The following is a 23,941-nucleotide window of genomic DNA, read 5'->3' on the forward strand; positions in this document are numbered from 1 at the left end:
GAGGGAGAAGTAAAGGCATAAGTTATTCACATTACAAGTCCTAGGCAAAGAACCAGAAGCCAGAACGCAGTCTGGTTTAAATGTTCAAATCAAAGTCCGCTAGAGTATTTCTAGAGGCTTGAAGGAATGAGCATCTTTTGGGCACCTTTTTATTGTTCTTTGACTTATCAGACTTTTCCCTAGAATGTTAAGCCCAGGATCTGCTTGCAGGCTTTTTGAGAGTTGTTGAAGTGGCTAGAATAAACAAAATGTCCTTCTCACATGGCTTTTAGATATTTGGTCATCATTCAGATTTTAGCTTAAAACAATAGTGAAGCTGTCTCTTTGTCTGTAACTAAGTGTGGCTTTAAGCTGAGGTCTGAAGGTTTACATATGGGTATCATTTTACTTATCAAGAAGAAATTAACTAGTGAGAAGTTTTCCAAGAAACATTTTATATAGACCAGAGCCATTATAACATCTGTGAGAGTGATCCCGTGAACTATTGAACATACCCGTCATTTAAGCTTTGGCTCTCTTTTCTTGCTGGTTAAGACATTGAAGCTAGCAAAAATTTATCATCTCTTTCTCCTCTACTTTTTGTGCCACCAAGACCAGTTGGTGATCTTGTCCTTTACGTCTTCTAGTCTTTCTTATACCAGCTGTTCCTTCTGTGACAATAAGCTAGTTCCTTCACTTGGAAGCACTGAAGAAATCATTCCTCTGTATTAACTTTGATCTTTGTAGACTGGACATTTGTTAGAATTCACTAGGTAAGGTCTCCATGACCTTCATGAGCAAGAAAACAAGTGGTTCCCCACAATCACAGAACATTTCTAGAGATGTCTCACAGTGCCCTTGGATCTAATTGCTCTTGGAGATAAAAGGTAAAACATTCTTCCTTTTATTCTAGCTGATGACGTTAGAGTATAGGTCTCCAAGAATGGTTACTGTACACACGGAAGGCAGTCACAGCAGTCTTGTACTTTTAAGTTCTATGTAATGTCTACCAGACATCCATGGTGTTTTTTGTTGTTTTGTTTTGTTTTATTTTAATTTTTGCACATCGTTTGACCTGATGTAATAACTGGTTTCTCTAGGGGAAATAAGAGTTTTCCCAGTCATGCTTCTCCAACATTGGGCAGACACCAAGGGGAGCTGAATCCTAGAAGTGGCTAGACTTGTAAAGCACATGTGATTTTATAACAGCCCCGAGAAAACATGGGGAAACACAGAGCCTGGACCCAAAGGATAAATTGCAAGTGTCAGACAACCTACTGCTAATGGAGAGCTACAGTAGCCACAGCCAGAGACATCAGCTCCTTATTATGCCATAGAAATACACTGACATATCACTTGGCAGTGCAGCCTGTGCTTGAGTCTCTTCTGGGCCCCCCATTTCCATGAGCCCATTAGCCACCCAGGGAGGTAAAGACAAAGGATAACAACAAAACAACAATGGGGGAAGAAGATTGGGGTATGTGATGAATGAATGCCCGTGGTACTGGAAACTCAAGTGGTGCCAGCAAGTTTTATGGTTTATGCCATATGATTGCATTAAACAAGATAGCAATTAAGTCACATTGCTTTCCTCTTCTTGATAACTTCATGGCTCATTTTTGTAGACTGGACACTGGTTAAAATCCACCAGTTGGGACCTCCCTGAACAAGAAAACAGGTGGCCCCTAGCATTGCAAAATATTTTGAGACATGTACCACAATCCTCTGACCTCGGAGAACAAAAAGAGAATATTCTCTCTTTTAGTCCCTATTATCATATTGATTATTCTACAAGTATGGTTATTAAAACTCTAAGGTTAGTTACACCAGTCTGATACTTTTCATTATTGTGCTGTATTAGGAAGAGGATTGAAAAACATACCTAATTAACTTTGATTAGAAACACATTTACTATTTAAGCCACTCCTTGTAATTATTATGGAGAGTATTATGCTAACTGGTTTAAGTGGCAGTTTGATATCAATGTTGAACTTTGACCTTCTCCATGATGTATATAACATTCTCAGACTTTTGCAACTTACTAAAATTTCGAGCTTTCTTTTCTATTCTGGAAAAACAACAAGGAATCTTATGAAGCAATATTATTTAACATCACCTCACTAAAAGGAAGTCAAGCCCAAACTATATGAATAAGAAATAAATATTACCTGTGAACATACTGTTAAAATATTGAGCTTGGTAAGTTCCCATGTAAACTTTATAGAAAACACAAGGCAGTACCTAGAGTGATCTATCGTATTCTTGTCTTTGTCCTTGAATGAGTTTGGACAAGAGGAAGAGAGAAAACTTTACATCATGAGATGAAATAATAGTAACTGTGCTGCTGATGTTTTGTTCTTGTCCTTTTTCCCTGTCACAGAGTCAGAGGGCCAACCTGACTCAGAGAAGGGGGTCTGGGAGAACATTTGAGACAAAATGCTTGGAGTCTGAAGTTGAGGGCCAAAGCCCATCTCCAGAGCCAGTCTCTGTAGGCTCAAAAGACACATGTGAATTTTATGTATATACAAAAGGAATTTGTTCCCTCATTAAACTTAACTTAGTGGTTTACACAGAGGAGGAGGCTTGCTATAGTCTAGTGACAGCCTGAAATACCTGTCTGCCTTATAACCAATGACTGTTCAGGGGACTCTTGTCTGTGAGGGTCTGCATTATGATTTGAACTGGGTTGAGAAGCTTTCCTCTTGGTGTCTTTAAACTCTCCAAGTTCATGGGTTAGTGACAGTGGGCACCCATGATGAAGAAACATAAAACTGACAGAAGAATCTATTTTCCCAATATCGAACCTGAAACACTGGTGGGCTTACTGCTTAGAAGCCTATAATAAACTGTTATCTTTCAACTCTGCTAACAAAGGTTGGATGAATGAATATAGGTGAGTCTGATTTCTTAAAAAGAAACACCCTAGGGCATATCAGGATCATGCCTTCCATCAAAAGAAAGTCAGTTGAGGCTTATAGCAAACTAAAGATATGCATGTAGAATCTAAACAAATAGGTGAAAACCTTTTTCTAAGTTTTATGTATGCTTTTAAAAAGAACTTTAGTTATACCTGCAGAAAATTTAATGTGTGATACTAGTAAAAAAATGACTCAGGATTTTAAATTTTACATATTGTGCCACTGATTTTTTGAGATTGTAATACAATTGCAGCATTTCCCTCTTACCTCCTCTCTCTCCAGTTCTTCTCATATACCCCTTTCTCTTTCATATTCATTGCTGGCCTCCACTTACATATCTATATTTATTGAACACCTCAAAATGACAGTTGCTGTTCTTCATTCTTTCAGAGATAAGATCGATAAAGCCTGCTAAGGATGGCTTTAGGAATTATTTTATCTATCAGAACATATTAGTGAGGTGAAATGAACTCTCTTTGCTCATCTCACCCCAGGACTAGTCCCACAGAGAGTTCATTCCCTGGTGTCAATCAAAGGGACAGTGATTAGGAGCATTATTTTTAAGTTATGTAGGAGTTGACTGTTACTATGAAATCATAATTCCATAATATTTTCTACTTCTATAATAGCAATAAACAAATGACAGATAAGATGGTGTCGATAACAGGTATATTGTTGTAGGATTAAGTAGTCAGAGAAGGTTGTATACTTGTCTTTACGTATGTTTTGTTTAAATTCATATTTAAAATAATATAATAGAAAATACAATTACACTATCCTAATAAAGTTATATTCTTTGTGACTTGTAAAAAAGAAAAAAAGAAAGTAAGTAAGTCGGGGTTTTGTTTGTTTGTTTGTTTGAGTGTCTGAGGATGTAATTCTAATTCTGTCCAGTGTTTGAAAGGCAGCTGAGTGGTCACTTTATAAATAATCAGTTTGTCCCATCTTCAATAAGGTGGAGACAGAGAAATAGACAGATAAAAAAGTCTTGGGTGAGAGTCATTTCTCCCTCCCTTAATTTTCTCCTTCACCTGGATGGACATGTCTGGTCTGTCAGCAGAGAGTAGTTAGTGAGGTCTAGTCTGTCTCAAAAGCAGTCAGGCTAAGTATGTGATTTCTGCACCTTACCCATGCCTTGGTCCATTACCATCTCCCAGTTTTGTCTTTTATGAATCACACAAGGTTCAGAAGTCCCATTCTCCTGTGTTGTAGGCCCTGTCCTACACTAGCCTCACATGGTCTAATGATCAGTCATAGTGCTAAAGACAGATCCTGATGCAGAAAGGAGACAGATAAAGCTCGACTCATTAGCCTGTTGATCTACAAGGGGAGCCCCAGAGTCAAAATTGATCTCATTCATTCTGGGACCCATATACCTACCAGTTCAGAAATTCTAGTCAATTGCAGAAATTGGCTGACTATTAATTCTAATTCCACGAGGGAAGAACTAGGACACACTTTAGAATCACTGAACAACAAAACCAAAGTCTGACACTGTAAACAGCTCAGTGTCCAATATTTAGGATTCACTCATGCACCTTTGGGCTCTAAAGGACTCAGGCAGCTCTATTTCTCTGGCTTTGCCTGCCAAAGCACACACGACATATATTGTCATCAATCCTGGAATTTTCTTTGGCTCTGATACCACCAAAACCAGTACCAAGTGGGAAGCTCTTACACATTACCAAGTTTGCCTGACAGAAGGAGACGCAGTCTCGGCCCATCTGGACCATAGTCTCTGTGTGCTGCATCTTGGGAAATACTTTACAGAAGATTCACCTTAATGGTACTGGTCTCATATTAGTCACAGCCACCATAGCTGACAAGCAGACTTGACTCTCTCTCGCAGTTTTGTCTCTGGTGCCTATCACTTTCCTATCTGATGCCCAGATAAACAGGCTGGAGACCTTTCAGGAGACAATTGGGTTATGAGAGCTTCACACCTGTAATTTTGCCTAGAGTATAATGCCACCCAACTGAAACAAGTTACATGCAAGTCAAGGGTACTTTTAGATTTGGTAAGCAGAGTTTCAGGCATGTGCTGGGCCTGCATTCAGGTCACTGATATTTATCAACAAAACCCAGCTATTTATATCCACCTATTAGATCTCACTACATAGCCATAGTTCAAGGTTGCAACCAGTAGCACCTATACTAGAAAGCAGTCACAGAGCGGGAACTCTTCAAGGGGATAGATGTAAAGCCATCCCTGCGGTATCTATCTGGGAGGAAAAGTGAACAACTACAAGGACTCTAAGCCACCAAGAGTATCTTCCGCTGTCTTGCAGATCCCCTGGCCACAGAGACCAGGCCAGGGTTAGGACAAGGCATGATGTCGGAGATGGAAAAGCAGAATCAAAGACAGTAAAATTAGATGCTCCTTGCTCTCTCTTAATGATAGGAAGCCAGCGCCTAGGAAATTCAACCCAGGTACTCAGAACATGGCAGTCTGACTTCAGAATCACAGAGTTTAACACCTACTTGTTCTCTTGGCCCTAGAAATGAGCACTTTCTAATTTACCTCATCTACTTCTCTTTTGACTCTGGGGGCTCTCCTGATGCCGCTTGTCTTACTGACTACACTTGGCAGAAATTGTGAAGTATGTAGGAAACACTGAAACTTATAATGTGGGTCTGAACCAATAAGAAATAATCTCTCAATTCCTGCCAGGATCATTTCACAGCTGTGGAAACTTCTAGTCTGTTGCTTACTAACTGTGTGTTTCCCAGTGGAGGCCACTTTCATAGGCCAAGCCCTTGTGGGGAAAAAGTCATTCTTTTGTTGTCCATGGATCAAATCATCCCAATGGGTAAGGACACAATCTAGGGGAGCTTGTGCTGACAACTACAACTACTGATACATAGAAAAGTATAGGAACATTTTTTAGATCTTCTGTGTCTCCTTCTCCATAGCATCCTTAGAGGAGAGTCCAGACATGGAGATAGGTACCTGTATGCCCTTCCTTACTAGCAATCATGAAAGAAGTCAGGGCTTATTCAGATTATTCGATCTGTATGACTCTTTAATACATTGGGACCTGAAGAAATTTTCTATTCATATAAGATCTAAGATTTAGAAAAACACCAGAGTAGATGTTCTCTTCAATCCTCTTTTTCTCAAATTTATAGTCTGTAAGCAAAACCAATCCATATTTAGAATGAATTATTTACTATATATAAATATGGAATGTTTTTTTCCCCTTGGTGTGTTTATATCATAGTAACTGGAGGGTGAACACAAAAATGAGAGCTAGGATATGATGGGGTAGAGACAAAGCAGACAAAACATAGTCCCATCTTTCTTCCTTCCCTTGCACTTCTCTCTCATTGGCTGCTCTGACTAGATCTGGAAAAACCTGGTGAACAGTGGTAAGAGTGAGCATCCCTACCGTTTTCAAAACCTAGAGAAAATATTTTAAAGTCTATTGATTATTATTTCTGCTGTGGGATTTTTACCTGTATCCTTTATACATTGGGATGAGACCCTGCAGTATCTATTTTGTTTGATTCATAGTTTGTAAATGCTTTTCCTGTACATGCTGAAATTATTCTTTTCTCTCTCTCTTTTACTTTTGGCTAACATGTTGTATCATGTTGATTGGCTGGCCTGCATCCTCGGGATACATTTGAAGTGAACATGATATTTGATCCTTTTAAGATTTTGTTGACTTTGGTTTGCATTCCATTGAAGACTTTCTCACCTAACTTCACAGACATTGTCTTAATAACTTTCTTTTCATAAAGTACCTCTCTCATTTTTGGTCACCTTTGATAATAGATATATTTTGAAATTCTTTCTATATTTAGAAAGGATGTAAAAAGAATTAGTTGTGAGTCCTTGTTTTTTTGTTTTGTTTTGTTTGTTTTTATGGAATTCATCTGTGAGAATAGAGAATTCATCTGTTGGCAATATTTTTTTCATTATATTGTTTGTCTTGTTTCGTATCAGTTTGTCCGTACTTCCTATTCCTTCTTCATTCAGTGTTGATTAAATTTTGTTTTTCTAGGAGTTTGTCCATTTATTCTGTTACTTGATTTGCTAAGATTGTTCATAAGATAGTTTCGTAATATTTATTTTATACCTGAGACATCCACTGAAACGTGTCTCCTTGTATCTGTAATTTACTTAACTTTTCTTTGTGTCTTTCCTTTAAGATTTGTTCATTTTTCCAGTATATAAAATTAATTTCAACTTAATTTTAAAGTGTTCTTTTGTTCTCTTATCCTTTATTCTAATCTTTGCTATTGCATTCCTTCTGCTAATTTTGAACTTTGTTTGCTCTTAATAGACTTAAATTCTTCATTTACATTGATAACATATCTGGAGAGAAGTTCAGTAAAGGATCAGTGTAGACCAAGTGATTTTAGCTGGCACTGATGGAGCTCTCTACGCAACAGAAGAATGTATTCATTCTTCTCAAGCACACTTGCAATGTCCTTCAGAATAAATCACAACTAAGCCATAGAACAAGCCTTACAAGCTAAAATCCTTCGGTGTATTGTTGCTGACAATGGTATAATAAAGCTAGAATTGAATAAAAATAAGTAAAATGAGAGAATTTACAAGAATGTAGAAACTAAATAGCCATGTAACAATCATTAAGAGTAAATAGAAAACCAAAAGAAATTTCAAAAGCATCTTTTTTTGTTTTGTTTTGTTTTCCTTCTACAAATACAGGAATGAAAAAAAAATAAAGCACATTTAAAACAGAATCATATGTATGAAATATAATCATTATACTTAAAACATTTTTACATGGCACAAAAATCAAAATTCTCACTTCATTTCCAACTTTTATTTAAAAGACTGGTTTAAAATTTAACAGAATTTTCTAACTCATACACCTAATTCAACATAGCATTTTTAATTTTTTTCTTTTCTTTTTAAATGAATTTATTTATTTTTATTTTATGTGCATTGGTGGTTTGCCTGCATGTACATCTGTGTGAGGGTGTTGGATCCCCTGGAATTAGAGTCATAGACAGTTGTGAGCTGCTATGTGTTTACTGGCAATTGAACCTGGGTCTTTTGGAAGAGCGGTCAGTTCTCTTATCACTGAGCCATCTCTTCAGTCCATTTTATTGTTTTATAATTATGGTATATTAGGCTGGGAGTGTAGTTCTGCATTCAGTCCTTAGCACACACCCACCCACACACACACACTCCACATACACATATGATAACTATTCAGATTAATGAGATTCAGTGTGGTATCTGCATATATATGTACAGCAACCAGCGAGTAAAACATTTTCCCTTGATTTGCATTTCAACCAAATTTGCATTTGGAGCCTTAAGCTCTTCTCCTACACATCTTCATAAACTATACAATAGGTTATTAGAAATAATCATCTTTCCATTGTGCAACCAAACACCAGAACGTCTTCCTTCTCCACAACTGTCCTTAGAAATATTTACCCTGCCTTAGTCTACCCCTCCCCCACATCTGCTCATCACTTCCCAACACTCTTCTTGGCTTTTATTTTTAGCTTCCCCATATGAGAGAAAAAGTGTGGTCCATGATGGGCTGGGTCTGGCTTATTACAGTCATGGCTTATTTGCTACAAATAACAAGATCCTTTAAGGATGAATAACACAAAAGCATCTTAAGGCAAATGAAAGTTACCAAAATATATGGATTTTGCCAAAAAGTTTTTTTATAAAAAAAGAAAATAAAGAGGTGAATGCCTATTTAGAAAAGAATGAAATTTCAAAAAAATAAGCAAGTAAACAAGCAAAAACTGGTGTTTTCAACACAGATTTGCAGATTAAATTATTACATTGAAAGTCTTCTATACTAGTTGTAACCTTGAATAAGTTATCTAACCTGCATGTCTATAGGCAGAACTAAGAAACTGACTGCATCATAGGACTGTTAGAAATTTTCAGTGAGAAAATACTTAGCTTAGCATCCTCTAAACACCATCTAGTTTGTCTCTCCTTTTCTTTTTGAAAAGCAAATCCGTTCTGTTTGCTCTGCTCTGCCTGCCGTCCCACCATTATCCCAGTGAGATTACTCTCTGAGAATTGTTTATTTATTTCTATTTTATGTGTATGACTGTGGTTGCCTGTGTATATCCATGTGGAGCACGTGCATGGAGTGACGAGAGAGGTGAGAAGGTCTTGAATCCTCTGGAGCGGGAGTTACTGGCAGTTGATAGCCTCCATGTGGATGACGGAACTGCATTGGGTCCCCTGCAAAGAAGCAAGTGCTCTTAATTGCCTCTGATGAGGGCTCTTTTGAGCTGAACATAGTGTGAAAATAAGTGAGTATGTTTCCTGCACCCCAGTACACCTGAGGTGTCTTCACTAGCAGCACGTCTTACGGACGTAGTTGTTGCATTCCTGGCATGCTTGCATTTGTCAGATAATTAGACATTAGACACCCTGACCAAGATAATTCTTACAGAGGAAAACATTTAAGGGCTTACCTTTTCAGATAGTTAATCCATTATCATCATGGAAGAAATCACATCGGCAAGGTGACAGGCATGGTTCTGGAGATGTAGCTAAAAGCTATATCCTGATCTAGCTGTAGAAGGCAGAGAGGGTCTAGTATGGGCTTTTGCAACCTCAAAGACATATTACTTCCAACAAGGCCACACCTACTCTTAGCAAGGCCACACCTAATCTTACCCAAACAGTCTACCAACTGAAGGCTTTCAAACTATTGAGCCTACAGGGACCATTTTTATTCAAAACACCAGAAGCTCCAAGACCCATTTGTACCTATGCCTAGAGCTAATTTTTAAATACAGAAACATTTTCTTGCAATTTTCCTATAAGTATTTATTAAAACATTTGTGTCATAAAGTCCAATCTTAGAGCTCATTTTGATAACTGTATCGGTATATAAACAAACCACAGTTAGATTTTCACAGTAGGTTTTAACTTTCAGTGTTCAAGTTGAGGAAGAAGGAATGAACAGAGCAGCATTTTGTTCAATTTAATTTCAAAGCATATTTTACATTTCAGTATCTCTTTTCGAGATAATTAATAGCAGTCTGACTCCATAATCTACCTTTTTAGCTTCAAAAGCACTCATACTGAGAAGCTATTATCTGTTCTGACCACAACTCAGAGCCATGTAATGGCTATTACTGCTATCTTCAGTTTAGAGATGAACAAACTGAGGTCAGGCAAGTTAAAAGACTCATTCAAAATCCTTAATTAACTGGTGATGAAAAGACTGGTTCTCAATACAGTGACAAAGTCTTTTTTCTTCTATATCGTTTTTCCATTTTAGTTTTTAAAATTAGTTGTTCATGTTTTCCTAAATGCACAAGAAACAAACTGACTTATATTTATGGGCTAAGATATAGTCACTAAAGAACTAGTACCTTGGCATTCTTTTACTCGATTTTATAATGAGAATATATGAAGTTTGCTTTTGCAAGTGTTGCAGATATTCATATTTATAGGTAGCTAAATAGAAAGAAGCAAAACTCCTGCTCTGTGGCACAATGGAGAGTCACCTTGTTTTCTTTATTGGATGTCAAATAACTCTATCTTGAAAATTTTATAGTTGCATGTCCAGCCTTAGAATGTCCTTTTTAATTGGATATAAATGATATGGTAATGGTTGCATTTAAGTTAAAAGTATCTTCCTCCTTCATTTATGTAGCTTCCAAAAAAATCAGAGTACATTTCATAAATGAAAAATTGCTTCTGCATAGCTCATGGTTATTTCTACATCTATGGGTCACTAAGTTAATCACTTCTATAAGGTACCACATAAGGGAGTATTAATCACATGTTCCTGGGACTTAATGTGGATATCTTCTCGAAGACTTTTGTGTGCGTGTCGATTCCACCTACTTAGTATTTGTTTTCTGGTACGGCTCTTTAGCGTTATTAAAATATGTGCTTGTTTCTCCACCTAGCATGTATCCCTATCATAGTTCTATGATCTAAAGTAAATTGTAACATCATCCCCTCTGTCAGGAATAGAGACCCAGGAGGGGCTTCCTCTAGCTTTCTGGTGGTTTCATCTCATTCTTTGGGGTACACTGAAAAGCAGTTCTTGATCTCTTCATGTTGCTCTCTCTTGTGATGATGTAAAGCTGGGATCTACAGTTATCTTCCTACATCAGACTCGTAAAAACAGCAGTGTAAAGGAAGATAAAGCCCAAGGAATAAAATAAATTTCACCAAGAACTCAGTTAAGACAACCCTGAGGCCTACAAAATGTATAAATTTCCACTCATAGGTGTCAGTACATTTTGTCAGCATTTAAGGTGCTCTAACCTGTTTTTTTTTTTCCTTGAAAATTCAAGCACAACATGGCTTAACTTGAGAAGCCTTGCAAAAACTGGAGCTCAGTAGGTGGGTGATGGGAAGTTACTGATTGTTTTGGGTTTCAGATATATCACTCTAAGTAACATCAGCATTATTGGTTAGAAATAGAGAAATAGTTTAGTTTACCTACTCAGCCTAACTGGAAAGCTTCTCTGCAATACAAATGGCCGCCCCAGGAGGAAAAACATCTGTGTACTACTATAAATGGTTCAACAACCAGACCCTGAAACTTTTATCACATCAGCCCCTTAAAAAAAAACGAGACTTCCTAATATTCCCTTAAACTTTGACCTAAAATATGAGGATAAAGTTTAGTATTTCAAATTTCTGAAGTAGGACTCTAATAGGAAAAACTGACCTTGTCAACAACATGAGGGAACCAGAGAGAAAGCAGGAAAAAAACTTAAATATCTAAACTGTGCAGAAATGTATGCACTTTAATACTCTGAGAAAGATAAAAACGTTTTTCTCAAACCCCATAAAAGAATAAGACACTTTAAAGTTTTTGTAGGAAGTGAAAAAGGCCTTTTAAAAGGTTAGAACATGGTGATAAAATATACAAGTTAAAAACTTAGAAGGTCAGGTGGGAAAAATTCCCAGGAAGTACAATAAAAGGAAAGGAGAATATATGGAAACAAAAGTAAAAATGAGTCCTCCTGTCAAGCAGTATATGAATTTTAGGATTTCTAGAGAGGGGGAGCTGGGAAAACTAGGGGGAGGAAGGGAATGATTATCTATAATATTTCATGATCTTCCTAAACACTAAACCCTGCAATTCAAAATGGAAAACCTCGTGCTTTCACGAAAGTTGATTTTATATTAAGGCCATCATTGTGAAATTCTAGAACACTAGAACAAAGAAAAATCAAACTCTGTATACTTCCAGATATAAGAGGAAAAAATAAAAATAAACAAAATCCCACCAAAGTATTCAAAAAGGATATCAGAAATATAAGCAAACCAGAATTTTCAAATGCTAGAGGGAGGACTTTAGAAATATGGAAGAATCCACAATGTTGACTTGTACTGTACTGTACTGTTTTCATCTTATTTTTTTCTACCATGTTAGGGATAATTTGATAATTTGAATAATTTTTTCAGACATATTTTATTGCATTGTCTTAAAAGATATGCTCTAGTCATCTAACAGTGGAACTATGGGTGTCTCAGGGTTTTTTTTTTTTTTTTTGTCGCTCTTGAGAGTCTTCTCCTACTTGGTTGTTTCACGCAGCCTTGATATGATGGCTTGTGCCTCATCTTATCCAATATTTTTATGCCGTGTAGTTTTATATTCTCGGTCCCTGCTCATTTCTGAAGCTAAATGGATGACGAATGGATCTGGGGGAGAGAGAAGAGGGGGTGGGAGATATGGAGGGAAAAATGGAGGTATTTGAAGACAAAACGATAAGAGGTACCTCCTAGACAATCCTTCTTGCTCCTGGATATTATTCTCTGATAAAATGAGCCAGCAAATGGAACAAAATGAAAGGTATTAGATGCAAATAAGTGAAGGAAATGAAAAGAGAGGATGTTGGTGACAGGAGAGTTGGAGTGGCAGCTGTGCACTAAGCCAAGAGAGCCACCATTGGGTTTAGGTCAGTCAGATTTGGTAGAAATTAAGAACAGTATGTTGCTGGAATAGATAGATAGATAGATAGATAGATAGATAGATAGATAGATAGATAGATAGATAGATAGTAACTAGAGGTGGGTTTTTATTAATTGCTTAAAAAATTAACACTGAATAAATCAAAACAATTACTAAATAGGAAAATATAATATTCTATGTAGCACAGCTATAAGTATTTAAATTATATGGATAATACCGAGAAGTGGTTTAGCCAAAATTAAGGATAACCAGCATATAGAGAGTGGAGAGAAAGGGAAGAGTGAGGTGAGATGAGTGGGTGCTGAAGACAGTTAAATCTAGGCATTCAGAATGGAAAACCAGGCATGCTATTTAGAGGAACATAGGTAAATATCAGCTATGAATGCTTTAGATAGAATGATGGGGAAAGGCATGCAGAACTACCAACCTGGAAATAGCACAGACCTGCATGATAACATATGATTGAACAACTTGAGCACTTGTAAGAATTGCCAGAATGTATTAGCGCAGGAAATCTATAGTGTTTGATGTCGATTTGAGGTGGAGAGGAAGGAGAAATAGACATGAGCAGTATTTCTAGGTTCTACTGCATGAAGAGGTATATTGGGCAGAGAGGAAGCATAGCCCAGGTCCACTTTCTGACCCAGAATTTAATAATGACTGCTAGATAACTGTAAGACAGACAACAAAGCCTGCAGTCATCATTATTGGTGTGGAGCTCAAAAGAGCGCACGTGCCATGAGATTAATTTATAGAGGGAGCTGAGTTGGGTGTTTTTGTTTATTTGTTTAAACTGTGTGATAACAAATTACAGACAGGAAGAGTGCACTGTCTGTGACAGAGGCTGGGAAAACAACAGTAAGTTCTCGTGTACAAATGAAAATCACTGTAAATAAATGAATGAATTAGAAGCCTGAGCCTTAGCGGGAAAGCAAGGAAAGTACAGTCACAGAAGCCAACAAAGGAGGGCTGCTGCCCATTATTCAGTTTCCCTAAGGTCAGATCCAAATGATGTTAACTTATAGTCATTTCATACTGATGTGTACTAGATTTAGTGCCATTGTCATGAATCTGCTTTAGCTGCTTCATATACTAATGTGTTGCTGGTCATAACATTACTCATACTAAAACAGGTGAAAGGTTAGCTGCATGACTCTGTGGATAAAGTGCTTGCCGTGACAACCTGACTTCAGTCATTGGAACACAGTATGAAAGGAAAAAAAAGAAATTTGAAGGCTATCCTCTGATGCTGTGCCTGAACTCACACATATCACACATGCACACACATGCATGCACATACATACACACTCAGACACACACATGCACACATACACATATCACACATGCTAATTAAATTTAAAGAGAAGTAGGTTTATATTTAAGTTAATGATAGGGAACTCTTTAGATAATTAAATTAATAACATTGTGCATTTTAGAACATTTCATTATCTTATTTGAATATTTTTGATGGGCTTAAGATCAAAAGAGAAGTAAAAGAAGAGGGGAAAGAACAAAAAAAGGAAAGGAGGTTTCAAAGACTGGATATAACTCAGTAGGTAAACTTTCCTCTTAAAAACCCTTAGATTCCATTCTTAGAACCATAAAACAAAGAAACAAACAAAAACAAAAGAAAGAAACAGCACACATAAGTAAATCAAAGAGTATGTCAATATCATTCCCAAGTCACCAAATTCAATCCTTGAGCCATACATATGAAGATAATGGTTATATAATAGTTTTTTAAAAAAAATACTAAGTAACTTAGTAATGTAAAGCAATATTAATGATACTAATACTAGTCTTCCAATAATATGTCTTATGGCGGTATATATGGCTATGATAGGTCTAACCAGAAAGACACTATTTACCTTTCTATTATTTCTTAATTGCGGAGCTCACATCATTGCTTTTAGATTTTGTAAGGGCTGCTACTCTGTCCCACAGCATACAGATGCTGGTTCCTGTTTTAATGTCCATTAAACCTTGCTGCTGAGAATGTGGTTCAGGGACCAGCCATGTGAGCATCACCTGGAAGCTTGTTAAAATACACACTCTTGAGCCGCTCTCTCAGAACAATGAAATTTAAATCTGTATTTTAATAAGGTCCCCAGGTATTTCACACAGACATTAAGTTTTAGAAATACCTCATTAAAAGATTTTTATTCCAGCTTCTAATTTGTTAGACCTACATTTGCTGAGTTCTTGTAACTACTTTGAAAGGATCCGGAAAATGCAATTTCAGTCACAGTCTGGAAAGGTGGTTGTTCCTGCCTTACAGACGGGAACACTGAGGTGTAGAGAGGTGACATAGTATTCCCAAGAGAGCAACCGTGTACTCTCGGATCTGATTCTAGTTTAAGAGCTGTAAGTACTTCCCTTGGATAGGACAGTTGCCACCTACCCAAATCTCCACTTGGCACTACAGCTCGTAGAAGCCCAACCCCTTGATCAGAAATTCATCGAACTCTTTCACGGGGACTTTTACTCTGGGTTCTGAAAGTGAGATTGTTGGAATTAAAGGTTATATATCCTTTTATCCCAAAGAGATTTTCTTTTAAAAAATTAATCTTTTCGATATAGTCTAGGTCTTTTGTTTGGTTTTCATGAAAAAAAAAAAACAAGTTGAACCACATATGGGATATTAGATGCTTCCAGTGTGTTCTTGTCATAATTTTAATAAAGATAAATTGTAACATTTAGTCATTGACGGTATGTCAGCTAATATGTAGATATAGTTATACACAAAAGATGGATTTGTAGTTTTGCTCTTCCTTACATGAAAAGATGTTAAGAGCCAGAGGACAAGGGCATCGACTGTGAGATAATGTCTTCATTAAATGATAGAGCATCTATACCCATGAGATCTTAAAAATATTATCACCTAAACAAACATATACTACAGTACCACCAGTTAGCATGCCAGAATGATCCAAAATCTAGAGGACGAGCAAAAGGTTATTAGCTGCTGCTGGGAGAGAGGGATATTCAGTCTTCTCATGGGATGAGTCCCCTAATAGGTTATCTAATCCTGAGTGGTCAGCACCACATAAAGATGCATATGAGCAACACTAAGTGGATGCCATCGACTGTGCACACACACACACACACACATACCACACACACACACACACACACACACACACAGAGAGAGAGAGAGAGAGAGAGAGAGAGAGAGATAGAGAGAGAGAGAGAGCACTATAATAAAGAAAATGAGGACAGGAATTTAAGAATGGGTTTAGGGACAGTGGAAAAGTTGTAGAGGGAAAGGGAAGGTGAGAATGATGTAAATACAGGACCCGTCTGAAATTCTCAAATAATTAAATTTAAAGATGTTCTCTCTTGAAAATAAATCTGAAACCTCTAAATTTACGTTCCATAGCTAAATTAGAAATCTTCAGTATAGAATTCCGCACATTGTATGTACAGTGTTGATGCAGAATCAACACTGGTCTTCATTTGATCGTTGTCCAGTGATACATCTGTCCCACCAGATATATTGGATCTCATGGTATGTGAAGTTTCCAAAGGTTTCACAGGTGATGTTAGGGATAAGGGATGATCTAAGCAGTCACCACTATACTAAGAGGCAGGATATTTAAACATCAGTACACATATATATGTGTAAACACGTATCCTGCTTAGTAAGTGACAGAAAAAAAAATTGTCATTTCCACTTGTGTTAAGTGTGAACTATTTGGCATCTGTTATGTTGGAATGAACACTGATATCTTAATATGGTGATTGCTTACCCTCTGTTGGAAGTTATTGTTCAAGAAATGCCTATTATTTGCTGACTGTTTTTTGGTATATCTATTACAGTCACAGCCTGACTCAGCAATTAGGCCATGCATTTTAGAAAGGTTGTATAGTAAGTAGTTCTGTGTAAAAATATGTTAAAGTATTTTCTAGACGCACTTTAAATCTATGAACCTGAGGTTTCATTTCCCATAAATGAATTAAGCACCAAGGGAATTATACTGCTGAGGAATAACTGTACATTCATAGGTACAAGTGTCAGTTAAAGCTGGCAGCACAGCAACTCAATAACAGAGGTTACTACGAAGCTCTTTTGCAAACCTGCAATCTGCTACGTATGAGCAAGTAACCTGGTGCTGAGCACCGTTAAATGTAAATGCCAAAATAAATTGACTTGCCATGCATTGCCTTTTCAGAAGGCCATATTGGCTGGCAAATGTCCTGTTTTTCTACCCCAAGATAAATAGAAAAAAGGATATAATTAGCTGCATGGATACTGTTCAGTTGCTGTCCTAGGCACTCTCTATTGTTTTCTCCATCTTTTTCTAATGAGTGTCCTGAAGTCAGTTATAAAGTATAATAGCATCCTTAAGGATTAAGGTTCGAGAGAATCTACTGATAGTGATTCCTGCCATTCTGGTTGCTTTTGTGACATCAGAAACTCATACAAGAATTTTCTAGCAAACATTTGGAATAAGTATAGTGTAGAATTCAGGAAATTAGGTAAGGATTTGTATTAGGAGAAAAGCTTTTTTTTGAGGAAAGCTTTTTATTTACTAGAAAGTCACATAAGATCTCCCAGGCTGCATTTTATAATTTGAAAATGAATTAGAAAAGGATAACGTGATATTTGTGGAAATACTTTCTAAGTTTGTAAACCTTTATGCAAATACTATTATTTTATTATTAAATGTAGCTGCTGTTATGGAGTGAGAGACATGTAGATGTCAAACTAATCATTAAAACAATTGTGATAAAAGGGTTTGTAGCTGGGTTGATATTTAGCTTTCATTTCTCCTTTGATTTACTTTTGATTTCTCTTTTGGTAGCATGCAGAGTACCTTCCAGTACCATGAACTTTATTCCATAGAGGTGAAGGCTGTAGGTAGGCGCCAGCTTGTCTGCTCTGTGTTTAGTACGTTGTGTAGGTGTTGTCTTGAGCAATACTGCCTTTTCCATATTCTGTATTTGTTCAGTTTCCTTAGCATCACTTCTGAAGAGACTATTCTTTCTTCTTGTTGTCTTTATCAGAAACTCATTGCACAAAACCTCATGGAACTTTTTCCCATGAGAGCGCTACTAAAGAACATAAAATGTTTCCAAAAATAAGTAAATTGTTGTAGCTATTGGAAATTATGTATGGCAAATTTCCCAACAAGAACCTTGATTATTTGTTGAAGGTTTTTTTTTTCCTCCAGGAATTATCATTTGGGAATTGAGAATTAAAAATCTTTGATATAAAAGATCTAGACCATTTCAGATGTTAACACTTGGAATTGTGGCATTTGGGATTGTGATGTATGGGCTAAAATCATTTGGGAGATACTGGTTTTTGTCTAGAAGGTTTTATCTGTGTTTCATTGTAATTATTGAGCATGGAAAACTTGACTCTCAGTCATTTTTCAGGTTCTAGTGAACAATATGTTGTTTGCAACTTTATTATATATCAAAATGCAAGAAGATAGCAGAAGCTGTATTTATCCAGAGTGGAAATGATAATAGTATTATGTTCAATAGAAGATACCTAATCAGAAAGGTAGAGCATAAGTGAGACTTGATACAACCCAGACACAGAACAGAACTCTGTTGGGCCACCCCCAGCTTCTGGGGAAATGTGCATTGAACACAGTTGATGAAGTATTCTTTGATTCTTTGAGTATTCGCCATGCTTTACCTTATACTTCCTATCCGAGGAAGGTGTCTCATTAAAGTTTCATGAGTTCCCAACCTCCCAATTTACATAATGCTGTGTTCATTTGTTTTCAACTTGATATGTGATACAACTGTATGTTTGAAGAATCTTCTATGTAACAACTGTTAATATATTTTACTTGGGGGGCATTCTTCCTTAAGAGTACAAAGAAAAGGCCTTGAGTTGATTTTTCAACTATGGATTTATTTGATTTGAATATTAATTAGAACTTGACATTTTTATGAAAAGTGAGGAACGAAGACTAATAAAAAGTTATTTACTTATTGATAGTGGTTTATCCAAGAAATACTAGATATTTTAAAGAACTGCCCATACTATAGAATTTGAGAACCAGAATCGCCCATGTAAGGAATGGATTTCCAGAAGGAATTAGGGCAGATTGCTTAGGGATAATTTTGCAGTGATTTCAAGTATAAGATAATCTTTTTTCTTATTCTTGAGTATAAGTGAGTAGGTCCTCTTTTCCATCTTTGCTGAGAACAAGACAAGAAAAATATTATTCCATCCTAGACTTGAACAAAGAGTTCTTTTTGACAGAACAACTTCTTAGAGCATTAGAGAAGATTACAAGAGCAGATTATTATACATTTCCCTAATGCCCTGAAAATAGAATCGGCTTTTCGTTTCTTCAGAGGGTAAGCTATCCAACGAAGTGAAAGTGTGCTGACCTCTCGTTTTTCCTTCACCTGGCTTGATCTTAGTTGCTGTATGTAATAGATCACAAACTTTATCATTATTCTGACAAAATAAATAAATAGTTAATAAATATAGGACAAAAAGAATAGCTCACAACAAGGCATGCACATAAAATGTATTTGAGACAAGTTGTTGACTCATGTGTATTTTTATGTCTATGTATTAGAACTGTGATTCTGTCTGATTAGTTTCTTTTTTCTTTTTTTATTTTATTGAGCTATACATTTTTTCTCTGCTCTCCTCCCTTCCTCTCCTCTCCCCATCAACCCTTCCCCATGGTCCCCATGCTCCCAATTTACTCAGGAGATCTTGTCTTTTTCTACTTCCCATGTAGATTAGATCCATGTATGTCTCTCTTGGGGTCCTCATTGTTCTCTGGATTCTCTGAATTTCTGAGGGTTCTTTTGCTTTTTGTTTAAAAACCACTTATGACTGAGTATATGATAATTGTCTTTCTGGGTCTGGGTTCCTTCACTCAATATAACGTTTTCTAGCTCTATCCATTTGCCTGCAAATTTCAAGATGTCATTATGTTTCCTCTGCTGTGTAGTACTCCATTGTGTAAATGTCAGCCTCCTTTTCTAATAGAGTGTAATTTCACTCTAAGATGCTGAAATGTTACTTTCTGTGTTACTGCACCTGCTTCTCTTTGAAATCCCCTAGACATGCTAGACATGGCCATGATCGATCCTTCAACTGCAGGATAACAGAAGCAGTGCTTGCGGAAATATTGAAGATGGCAAATATGATTAGTATGCACACATATATTTACATATGACTAACCCTCTGTAACATGATATAGAAAGGCATGTTTAGATTTATATTTTAGTCCATTGCTAACCTTGTTGACTGGGCCTGCAAAGTATATCCTTTTTGTTTGTTTGTATTTGGAGATTGTCCCGGAACTAGCTCTTGTAGACCAGGCTGGCCCAAACTCACAGAGTTTTGCTTGCCTCTGCCTCCCAAGTGCTGGGATTAAAGGTTTGTGCCACCACTGCCCCACTGGGCCTGCAAAATATAGCTTATAACAACCTATGCCAGTTGCAAGAGGTCCATCTCATAATAAGGAAGCAAAAGAGAAAGGAGACATAAGGGTACTATAAACATAATTCTATCTAAGAGTCTATCCCCAATAACCTAAAACCTCCAAGTAAATGATCTCTCATAAAGGTTCCATCACCTCCCAGGAACACCATGGCATGTATCTGATGTCTTAGCACATGGACATCTTTAGGGAACATTTAACACACAAGCTAGATAGAGCTTTCTACCCCTGGCCTCAGAATAATTGTGTCCATATTGTAATGCAGAATTCATTAAATATATATTCCCAAATTCCCAATTCTTAACCCCCAAGAGATTTTATAAGTCTAAGTCCAAAATCTCCTATGAGGATCAAACAAACCATTAAGCCATGAGCATCTGCATGTGCTTCAAATTAAAGAATAAAAAAAATAGGAAGGATAATCCCACTAAGACAAGTCCAGAGTCTAAGAGGACAAACATGAAATTCATAGCTCCATAGTTCAGACACTAAAAAAATGTCTAAGGTAACCATAATAGGATGTGAGCTCTCAAATGCTTTGCGAGCTATGTACCTATGGCATTCATGGTTGCAATGCACTCAGCCTTTGTCTAGGCTTGCTTTGTTCAGGGCTCAGGCCATTAAGCGTATGTGTGGGACAGCACTTGAGGCTATACCATCTGCCAAGGGCTGTGACTTAGGACAAGTTGTCTATAGCACCTGAGCAACCAGCTGAAGGATCTGACAACTCGAGGTTGTCGATAGCTTTCCCCATAGGCTGGGTGCCAGTGACTCAGTGCATGCGTATCTAGGTGGTACTTCAGTATCTACCAGAGAAGACAAATTATATCATCTTTGTTTATCTTCTTACTCAAAAGATTTATTGACTGTCCTTGTTGTGCCTGGCAGTAAACTAAATTTGGGTAGAAAAATGGGTAAAGCTAGTATCACAGATTGTAAAAGTGCAGAGAATGAATGAACGGAGCTATATTATGGAAGACACAGTGTTGGAGTTTACTCCAGCTTAGTTAAGGGTATCATCGAGATCTTGACAGCAATAATTAATAGAGTGTCATGAGCACAGACATACAAATAGCAGTGAACAGAGTAGCTCTATTTTAGAAATGAACAGGTTATAGTTCTTTGTGAAAAGTGAACAGTTAGGTTGCTTTATTAAAAACTTGCAATGGCTCATATACAGTGATATCTGCAGTTCACATTTGTGTTTGTCACTTCCTCACACATAGTTAATTATCAACCCTGTACATCTAGAGAAAATAGTAATCATGATACTAGACTTTATAGGCTAGGATCTGTGCAGTCACAAGGGCTGAGAGAGGCGCTTAACCCCACCCCCATCATTGACTACATCATCCACACCTTTTTCCATCAGCTAAAGACTGACCTTCTACTTGATTGGTGTGATACATGGCTTAGATGTCAGTTGTCAAATTCAAATCAAACACATAGATTATCAGATCACTGGGTATAATTTGCTTATTCAAAACTAAAGTTTATTATTTGAAATTAAAATTAATTAGGTTTCCTATATTTTAATCTCCTAAGTCTGGCAGCTCTATTTTTTAATTTAATAAGAATTTTCAGATTTCTCTTTAGACTCTGCTACATAGATTTCAAAAAAAATAAATAAATCGACTACTAGCATGTGAATTGACAACAGTGGAAATATGAGGTCTGCCAAATATATGACTTACATTGATGGATGTGGCTGAGTGTGAATGAAAGTGAGTTAAATCAGTGCCTGCTGAGCAAGTCTGGCTGGGATATGTTGCCCACTTTCCGATTTGGAACCTCATTACTGCCCACCACATCGTCCCAGGTGAGAACAGACATGAAAAGATAGTTTTAATGAGTATAGAGGTGTACTTGGCAGATGGTTCAGCATTTTTTTTTGATGCCAAACTTGCACAAAGTTGCAGTTAACACTTGACTAAATCTCCCAATCTTCATCCAGGCCACCTGTTAGTGACTGTGGAAGCCGGGCTCTGGAGTCAGGGTGGTAAATGCTGCGGAATAAAGAACTAGAAGTAGTTTATCTCAGTTACCTATTACTAGACCTATCTGTAGGCTGGCTGCGATCCAGGCAAGATATTGGCAAGAGTTTGATAGCACAAGTAAAAATGTCTATTAAACCTGCAGGAGATGAACAGTGCATCTGTCTGCTGCTGGAGAAGAAAGGGGAACTCAGTCCAATCCATAAACACCAGAGCATTTGTTTAGGCACCAGAGTGAAAATTTCCAACAAAGCTAGTATTTCATCTCATGAAAAATTGGTAGGGTGCAGACAGCGGTAGGCTTTTTCGTGTTTGTCCTTAGTAACTTCTGTCAAAGTGGAAACACATGTCAAGCATATATATCTTTAATTCTTAATAATCAAGGATTAGTACATAAACATCTTAAATTAGAATAGGAAATATCTACAAATTTTGTTCCAAATGTTTAGCAAGGATCTCTGTCTTTGTTCATGTCTTATGGCTGTACATGTTTCTTTTTTTCTTTTGTAAGTATCTACTCTCTGTCTCAAGATTGATGGATTGAAATATATCTTCTTGATTAGATCTCTTTCTGTAAGAAGAGAAGGTGGAAAAACACTTAAAATCAGAACTGCTTGCATTGAAATTGATTTCATAATTGAGTGTTCAAGATATTTAATTAAAACTGAGTTGTACGATAACTTTTTTTAAAATTGATGAACGCTATGTAAATAGACAACACACACATCTTTGCTTTGTTTACAGATGCCTCTAGTTATTGGAAAAATTTTAAGTGAACACATGGATTTATTGGTTTTGTATTTACATGACAATACTTAGCTTGCTGAAGAGAAATCCTGTGGAATCAGGAACATCACAGCAAGAGTGTATTGGGAGTAGCTTTTTTTTCCCCCCAGAGTTTGAGCTTATGTACTGAAACTCATAGGAAAGATTAAGAAGTGGAAATTAGTTTCAGAACTTGTTACTTTCAGGAGCAGGGGCCAGGTTATTAATTGAATATTTCTGTAATTTTTGTCCAGGGGATTAGAATTACAAAGCAGGGCTCCATAGTCATCCATAAAGAAACTGATCCCTGCAAAGTGACGACTTGCTGTTCATTGTTATAGCTGTGCCATGAACTGGCTGCATCCAGTTAGAGATAGATTTATGCTCTGGTAGTAACATCACCTGTGGTATCTATTTGTCTGTCTCCCTGTCTGTCTATTTATTTTCTCAGTATAATTCAGGCTCTAGGTATACATGTTACAAAGATTCTTAATGCCCATTCTATAATATATCAGTGTTGACCCACTAGGTCACACATCTGTTTAGTCCCAAATAAACACACAGACACCTACATTAATTATAAACGGATTGGCCTGTTAGCTCAGGCTTCTTATTAACTCTTATAACTTATATTAACACATAACTCTTGACTGTGTTAGCCACATGGCTTGGTACCTTTCATCAGCCAAACAAACTTACCTTGCTTCCTCTCTGTCTGGGTGACAACTGCAGACTGTATCTTTCCTCTTCCCAGAATTCTCCTCTTCTCATTGCCCCACCTCTACTTCCTGACTGGTAGCCTAACCTATGCATCCTGCCTGGCAAGTGGCTAATCAGCATTTTATTAAACCAGTAAAAGAAACAAATCTTTACAGAGTAAAACCATTGTCCCACAGCATATCAGTAGTTTATTTCTTCATTTTAAGCTTTTAGTGACTCCTGCTTAT

General features: G+C 36.9%; 1 protein-coding gene across 2 annotated transcripts in view; it reads left to right on the top strand.

The window, feature by feature from the left end:
• The window catches only part of Mei4 (meiotic double-stranded break formation protein 4), a 148,986-nt gene that overhangs the window by 45,898 nt on the left and 79,147 nt on the right, over positions 1–23,941 (top strand). The gene's annotated exons all lie outside the window — the stretch shown is intronic.

Source organism: Arvicola amphibius, chromosome 3 (assembly GCF_903992535.2).
Source record: "Arvicola amphibius chromosome 3, mArvAmp1.2, whole genome shotgun sequence".
Lineage (NCBI taxonomy): Eukaryota > Metazoa > Chordata > Mammalia > Rodentia > Cricetidae > Arvicola > Arvicola amphibius.